This window comes from Oryctolagus cuniculus, chromosome 19 (assembly GCF_964237555.1).
Source record: "Oryctolagus cuniculus chromosome 19, mOryCun1.1, whole genome shotgun sequence".
NCBI classification, from domain to species: Eukaryota; Metazoa; Chordata; class Mammalia; order Lagomorpha; family Leporidae; genus Oryctolagus; species Oryctolagus cuniculus.
Genome location: NC_091450.1, coordinates 50,186,885 through 50,195,141, shown reverse-complemented (window position 1 = coordinate 50,195,141; position 8,257 = coordinate 50,186,885).

Sequence of the window (8,257 nt, the reverse complement as noted above, 5' to 3'; positions counted from 1 at the left end):
TTTGAGTCCAGGCTGCTCCACTTCCAATCCAGCTCCTTGCTAACACATCTGGCCCCAGAGTCCTGCTCTGTCAGGCGTAGAGGGTCCATCCAGCCTGGTGATTTCATTTTAATTCATTAAGAGAGAGAGGGAGAGACAGAGAGAAAGGTCTTCCATCCACTGGTCCACTCCCCAAATGGCCACAGTGGCCGGAGCTGAGTCAATCTGAAACCAGGAGCTTCTTCCAGGTCTCTCACATGGGTGCAGGGGCCCAAGCACCTGGGCCATCTTCTACTGCTTTCCCAGGTGCATTAGTAGGGAGCTGGATCAGAAGTGGAGTAGCCAGGACTCAAACCAACTCCCATATGGGATGCCAGCGCTATAGGCGATGGCTTTACCTGCTATGCCACAGCACCAGCTCATGCCCTGGTGATTTTAAGCGTGGAGGAGCACGAGGGACTGTGTGGTCCCAGGGTAGTGGGGTGGGGGGGCATGGAGACCACCCCTCCATGCCTCCACATTCTCATGCGCCTGGAAGAACCTGGGCTGCATTGGAAAAGCAGCCAAAAGCCAACCAGGGGAGCTGACCCTGCAAGAGTGAACCCCAGGGTGCAGAGAGAGGCGCAGGCCGGAATGCATAGGGATGGGTGGGAAACAGCGAGAGATGGCCGGGCAGAGGGGCTGAGGGATGGAGAGAAGGAGACAACCAGAGACAGCCACAGGTCCATTCGGTTTCTGCCACCTCCCTGCTGTGTGTTCTGGTCCCCTGGCTGTGATGGAGGCTGGGGACAGGGAGAGGCCAAGGCAGCTCCAAGGCGATCCTGGTGTGGACATGGAGACTCCCGACCCCCAGAGAGAGAAAGGCCAGGATGTAGGCAGTTCTGCCTCCTCTTCCCAAGACAGACCTGGTGTCTCCCCCTCCCGCCCTGCATCTCCCTCCAGGTTACAGAGAGCAGAGGCAGCAGGGAGAGGGTGGGGGGCTGGCGCTAAGGGCCAGTCCAAGAGGCTCTCTGTGCCTCCCTTCCCCGTCTCCCTCCTCCCCTCTTCACCCCAGGCCCCACCCGCCCAGTGAGCAGGTGCTGGACTTGGAGTGAGGTGCACCTGTCCGTCCCGATTCTGCCGTTTCTCGCCTGTGGGACTTTGGGAAAGTCGCTTCATCTCTCCAGGCCTCAGGTTACCAGTCTGAAAAGTGGGGTGGGGTGGGGTGGGGTTTTCAAAGGCAAGTGTTACTGGGCCAGCGTTGGGGTGCAGCTGGTTAAGTCCCCGTCTGGGATGTTGGCATCGCACCTGCCCGAATCCTAGCTCAATCCAGCTCCCTGCTAATGTGTGTGGAAAAGCAGCAGATGATGGTCCAAGTTTTTAGGTCCCTGCATCCATGTGGGTGACCTGGGTGGAGCTCCAGGCTCCGGCTTTGGCTGGCCATTGCGGCCATCTGGGGAGTGAACCGGCAAGTGGAAGATTCTCTCTCTCTCTCTCTCTCTCTCTCTCTCTTTCTCTCTCTCTCTCTCTCTCCCACCACCCGTGACCAGAGGCACAGGATCCAGTGCTGAATCTGGTCACTTGCATTGCACTCTCTTGCATGGGCTCCACCCTGACCCACCCATTCAGTTGAATGTGCCCTCAATCCACACCCTAGGGTGCCAGTGACCACAGGGCTGCCCGCCACTGCCCACTACTGTCAGGGGCCATCAGGGCACCTAGTGCTAGCCCAGGAGAGGCTCAGAACTCGAAACATGGAGTCCGGTTTGTGCTACATACGTCATCAAGCCGAGAGGTTGTGCAATCTCAATACAGCGGAGCCATCATAAGTCAGACCCATTCTATTCTAGTCTGTCCCACCCCATTCCATGGCAATGCACTCTGCATCCTCTTAAAATGCTATGCCTGGGGGCTGGCGCTGTGGTGCAGCAGGTTAAACCCCAGCCTGCAGTGCTGGCATCCCACATGGGCGCCAGTTCGAATCCTGGCTGTTCCACTTCCGATCCAGATCCCTGGTAATGCACCTGGGAAAGCAGTGGAGCTTGGGCCCCTGCACCCACGTGGGAGACCCCGAGAGAGCTCCTGGCTCCTGGCTTCAGCCCAGCTTAGCCCTGGTGGCTACAGCCATCTGGGGAGTGAACCAGTAGATGGAAAATCTCTCTCTCTCTGTGCCTCGCTCTGTAACTCTGACTTTTGAAATAAATAAAGAAATTTTTTAATGCTATTCTTGACCTACTAAACTGATTTCACACTCCACTAACGGGTCACAACCTCACATTTGAAAAGTGCTGGAGAGCATGGAAGGGCCAGAGTCGGGAGCCGGCTGTGGTTGGGGAGGGCGGGAACAGCCGGGATCTTTGCTCCGGGAGCAAAGCCGCCGCCTCGGCAGCCGCTGCACGTGCGTGCGTGCGTGGGCTGAAGGGCAAAGATCAGGGCTGCCTGCAGCCAGCACGCAGCTCCCAGTGAGAGAAGGAAACCAGTCTGGGCTCTGGCTTCAACTCTTCCAGGAAGCCTCCCTGATTGCCTGTCCGGAGGATCTGATCCTTCCGAGCTGGGAGCCCAGGGCTGCTCCCTGCCTGGGCCTCAGCCCCACCCCCCAGCAGCCTACTCAGCAATGTGGATAACCCCAGGCCCAGCAGGAGCCCCTGACCCAGCCGCAGCAGCCTCCCACCCAGCATCCTGGCAGCTGCCCTGGCCGCCCGTGGGACCCGCCTGGCGCCGTAGGGATCAGGCCAGCTGAGGGTTCCGGGCATGGGTGGAGGGCTCTGCCCAGGGCGGGGAGCCGAGAAACGTGGTGTGGCGATGGAGACCGGCAAAACCCAGGAGGAAGAGAGCTCCCCGCCCGCTGCCCGCCCCGCAGCTCCCGGCTCAGGCTCTTGGAAGGGCTCCTGGGCACGGCAGGCTGGGGGAGGCCAGGAGATAAGGGTGCAAGGGCGGGGGAACACAGCCGCTCTGCCCGGCGGCTCCTCACCCCAGCTCAGCTCCAGGCCCTACCGTGTGCCTGGCTCCCGAGGAGGAGAGACCCTGCTGAACCTGGGGGGTGGGGGGGGGAGAGGAAGTGGAACCCCCCCGGGGGGGGGCTGCTGACCACAGTGCCTTTGGGCGAACTTGCTTCTTCAAGACTCGGCTTGCACCCCTGCAGAGCAGATGGTTTAGGAAGTCAGGAGTATCCTTGCCGGTCTAGCCTGGAACCCTCCCCTCTTGAACTTCCCAGGGTCAGGGTAGGAGGCAGAACTTGGCCCTGAGTTGCGAGCTAGCGGCCCACAGGGGCAGGAGACCCCAAAGGGAAAATCTGCTGAGAAGGAGAGAACGGGAAATGTCCCCAGGCTCAGCCCAATCTGGGCTCCCGCAGCTCAAGCAGGCTTGGGGTGCACAGGGACAGTCTGGCTCAAAGGAGGGGCCCCCTCCTGTCTCCAGGATGGAGGAGGGAGTGCGGCGAGAGGTCCCGTAACTGGGTTGGAATTCACTGCCTCAGCCCAGAGTGACAGGAGCTTAGAATCAAAGGGAAGCGCTCCCAAGCAGCCACCCAGAGAGCCGGCCAGGCGCGGAGACAGGGCTCCTAACCCCTGTTTATACACAAGGATCAGAATAAACCCCAGCAAAGATGCAGTTGCACTTCGTTAACTGTCAAGTGCCAGCAAATGAGACGTGTGTTCTGGACCCGTCCGTCCAGGGTCCCAAGGGCCCCCGCCCCGGGAGGGGGGTCGGGGGGGGACGTTCCCTCTCCTGCCCCCAGACAACCCCGTCTGCCCATCTAGGACACCCACCCGCCCCCCGGCTCCCACCGGCCCAGGACCCAGACTGACAAATGACTCAAGACACACAAACACCTCGGGCTGGGTCAGACTCAGGGCGCGTGGGGGGCCAGCAGGGGCTCCCTCCTGGGCCCGCCCCCTGTACCCCGGTGCCTCAGCCGTCCGTTCCCCTTGCCTGAGATGGAGCCGTGCAGCCCAGCCTGCAGTTGAGCACTTGCTGTATACCAGACCCTTGCATGAGCACGTGCTGCATACCAGACCCTTCCAGGACACGAATTTTCCATCCTTTTCATTTAAAGACAGAGAATGAGGAGAGCGCCTCTTTGCTGGCTCCCTCCCACCCCCAAATGCCTACAACAGCTGAGGCTGGGCCAGGTTGAAGCCAGAAGCTGGGGAGCTCCATCTGGGACTCCCAGGTGGGTGGCAGGGACCCAAGTACTTGAGCCACCACCTGCTGCCTCCCAGGGTGCGCATCAGCAGGGAGCTGGAATCCAGAGCAGAGCCAGGACTCGAACCCAGGCTCTCCCGGATGGGATGCTGGCGTCCCAAGCAGCGGCTTAGCTGTAGAGCCAAATGTCCACCCGATGTCCCCGCAGGGGATGTAGCTTGCTGGGGCTAATTATCGTTGATGTCACGGTCATGACCTCTGACATGCCATGACCTCTGACATGCCCTGACCACTCCCCACCCCCCCACCCCCAGCCTGCACCTGTGCACACTCCCAGCCCCGCCCCCACCCAATGCCCACGTCTGCTCTGCTCCTGGCTGACCCTGGGCCAGGCAGCGAGACCCAGCGCAGGACACTGTGGCTTCCCACCCCTTTACCTGCACGGGGGTCGGCCACCTGTGCCCACCTGATCCGCCGCCGTCTGCTCAAGGGACGCCCAGCTACGTGTAGTGCCGAGGGCCAAGCGGCCGGAGGCCCTGGTCCACTTCCGGCTGAACTGCTGGCTCTGGGCCGGTGCCACCAGGGTAACCGAGGTCGGTGGCCGCCCTCTCTGGCTCGGTCACCAGCACAAGGGCCAGGCCTCTCCCGTGGGACTTTCCCTCCCGCCCCTGAAGATGTCCCTCCTGCTCCGCCCTTCGCGAGTGGACTCCAGCCGGTCCCACCTTGAGCCTACTGGAGGGAGCAGGATCTGCCCGGGGGTGTCCCCACGGTCCTTCCTCACTCATTTTAAACTGAGTCATCCTCCTCCTCCCCGGTGCCCTGGGGTGCTGCCCCCTATAAGAGCCATGGGCCATGTCCCTCCCAAGCCCTCGGAGTGGCCAGTGCAGCCCGTGCCCACACTGACGGCAGGCTGCAATACTGCTTAGACAGATTGCGTTACTCTGACATGACTTCGATTCATTTTACTTACGTGCCCTCTTACGTGGCTACGAGAGATTTTAAAAGCAGTGGCCGGCAAGGGTCTGGCCTCAATGCCCGCAGCTGGGGCAGATGGATGGGGGGAGGGGAGGGGAGGCACGCATGGGGGTCCCTCCCTGTGCCCTGGATCCACCTTTCCCAAGCCTCAGTTCGGTCCATATGAGAAATTCACGCTCTCCTATCCGTGTGCCCTGGATCCTATTTTCTTCGGGGTTGACCCTCGCTCACACTAAGGTGTGAATGATTGCCGGCTGCCCGGCACCATCCAGGCATGACAGCGGTCTCCAATCTGGCTGACGCCGACTCTTCCCCGGCCGGCCCTGCAGCCCGTCCATCCCTCTCATCGGTCCAAGGCCCCATGTGGCAGCATCTCCTGCACTAGGTGCATGATGGGAACAGGTGCAGACAAGGAAGGAACCAGAAACCACACCCCAGGGGCGTTCATCAGACCAGCAGCCTCTGTCCCAACCCCGGGAAGAAGGCACTTCCGTGCTAGGTGCCCCCACGTTCCCAGATGACGGGGAAGGCCCTCAAACTGTTTCTGGGATAGCCCAGCTCCACCAAAGTGGGGGTCCACACTCGGGAGGCACGGGGAGTTTACAGGGACAAGGACGCTGGGGCACAGGGGGAGCTGGGCCTGGCCAACCTCACCAGCGAGGTCCAGGACAGGGCTGGGTGGGCGCCGGGGAGCCACAGGAAGGGGGCCATCCCGGAGGAGGAGGCAGCTGGGTGACACAAGGCCTCGGAGGTTGTACTTCGAAGGGCCTTTCTCCCTATGACATTGAGGGCTACTGAGCAAGCTGCGGGATGCACAAAACAATGAATGAATGAGTGAGTGAATGAATGAGTGAGTGAGCAAGCAGAGGTTGCGGCACGACGCAGCCTCACATCCTGGGCTGCACGCACTGGGCTCTGGGGCACACGAGAAACCACGACATGTTTTGTTCCGAGTCGAGGACCTTTGTGTGAGGGGGTGCCCAGAGCCTCATCCGAGACAAGAGAGCGAGGCTGGTGCCATGGGTACGAGTGCGGGGGAGAGACGGGGGTGGGGGCCGGGCTGGGAGGGGCCCTGGCTCTGGAGGGGAGAGGTCTGGCCCTGCAGCCTCAAGACTTTCCCCGCAAGTGCCCCCAGCATCAGCACCATGCCTGGATCCCCCACAGCAGAGCCCTCTCCCGCTGGCTCCAGCCTCCCTCCTGGTCCTGGAATTAATAAAGCCCAAGCAGACTGCGGTTTGCGAGTCTGAGAGCCGGTTCCTGCGCACGTCACTGCCCCAAGAAGAGTGGGGCCCAGCTGCCCCCCACACCTTCTCCCTCCCCACTTCCTCGGGGCGGGGGGGGAGTGTAGGCACACAGATGCTTCTCTCTCCTCCCCTCCTGTGCCCTGCTCCAACAGGAACATCCCAGGTTCAAGCCTCAGACCCTGGCCCTGAGCACTGACCTAGGGTCCTTTAGCCCCTCCAAAGTTCCATCAGCCACCCCCTCCCAAAGCACCCTGCAAATAAACCCACACTTGCTGCTCAAGCACAGCTTCAAAGAGCCACCCCTAGCCTATTCCGCCACCGAGCGAAAAGCCGCGGCCGCCGCTGTCAGAGTCCCGGGGGTGGGGGGAAGGGAGGGACCGTGCAGGGTCCCAGGGTGAGCCCCTGCAGAGCTGGCTGACCTCTTCTCTGGGAGTGGGAGCGGGGCTCGCAATGGCGGTGTCGGCCCCGGGGACCGGACAGGTGCAGAGCGAGGCCGACGCATTTTATTTATCTCTGCCAGCAGCCTCCCAGGTAGGGAAGGTAACACCCTTTGAGAGTCCGCAAATGGACAAGTGGCCCTTCTAGAAGATTCTAGAGACAGAATCGAGCTCTGGGTCAATGGCCTGCCATCGACCGCTCCACCCCCGGCCAGCCCCAGAGCTCCTGGTGTGTGTGTGTTGGGGGGGACATCGCACTCACCCCTCTGAGCCCACGGCTTCCATGGTCTTAACTGACCTCTCACTGGCCCAGCTTCTCTCCCGGCTCCCCTATTTCTGCCCCACTTGCAGAGGTGAGGAGAAACGGGACTCCCCAGCTCCACACCCCCCACATCTCCCCAAGCCCCTAGGGTCCCCATCTTGTCCCAGCTGCTCCTAGTGTGGCACCCAGGCTGAGAGTTCAGCTGGATCGCCATCTGGGCTGTCTCAGTGCAGGTCGCCCCCTCCTGGCCACTGGGGGAATGGCAGTCCCCCAGGCATTCCCAGGGAGAACAAGACATGTAGGGGCTCCCAGGCCTGGTCTGGGGCTCAGCCTTGCTGGAGACAGGTGGTGGCCAAGGGGCGAGGCGGGGCTGCCTGTCTGTCTGCACAGGGCTCCCACGTCCCTGGACTCACGGGTGTCTTGGGCTGCAGCCTGTGTGGCGCTGGCAACAGGGCCGACTTGGACTGTGCAGCTGAGCGTGTCAGGGTCCCCAGGTGCCCCAGGGGACAGCGTCAACACGGCCTGCACTCCCAGGTTTCTCCCCTGCCTGCAGCCCCTGGCCTGGGTGGACAATAGCCCCAACCTTCCCCCACCAGCACATCCCGTACCCTCCCCTGGACTTCAGGCAGGAACTCAGGCAGGACTTCATTTCATGCAGAATGGAGCCCCGGAGTGGGCCAGGGTCCCCCGGACCACCCTCCAGCTGCCCCCATCTCACCTTCCAGAACATTCTGCCCACAGCCCCTTTGACCTCCGCAGACCTTGGCACCGGACCCCTAGGCCTTGTCCGGTGCCGCCTCCTCCACCCCCACCCCCCACCCCACCCCAGCTCTGGGCAGGGCCCGTCTCTGGCCAGGCCTGGGGGTGCTGGGGAGTCTGGAGGCCTGGGGTGGGGGCGAGGCGCGGGACAGCTGGCCTGTGTCCCCACGCTGGGCCCGGGGCCCAGCCGGAGGGGCGGGGGCCTGGCCACTCAGGCCTTGGCTGGGGCCGGGATTTTTTGGCCGGGCTGCCTGGCCCTCCCTCCTGCTTCCTCTCTCCCCGAGGGTTGTCCTGGCAGAGGCCCCCTCACACTTTCTGGCGGGAACAGAGCCAGCCTCTAGAACAGGCACAGGGGAAGGAGATGGGGAAAGAGTGTGCGTGTGTGCGTGTGCGTGTGTGTGTGTGTGTATGTGTGTGTAGGGAAAAAGCCCTCAGCCCAGCCCAGGCAGGCCCAGCCCGGGAGGCTCGAGCCCGGCCCT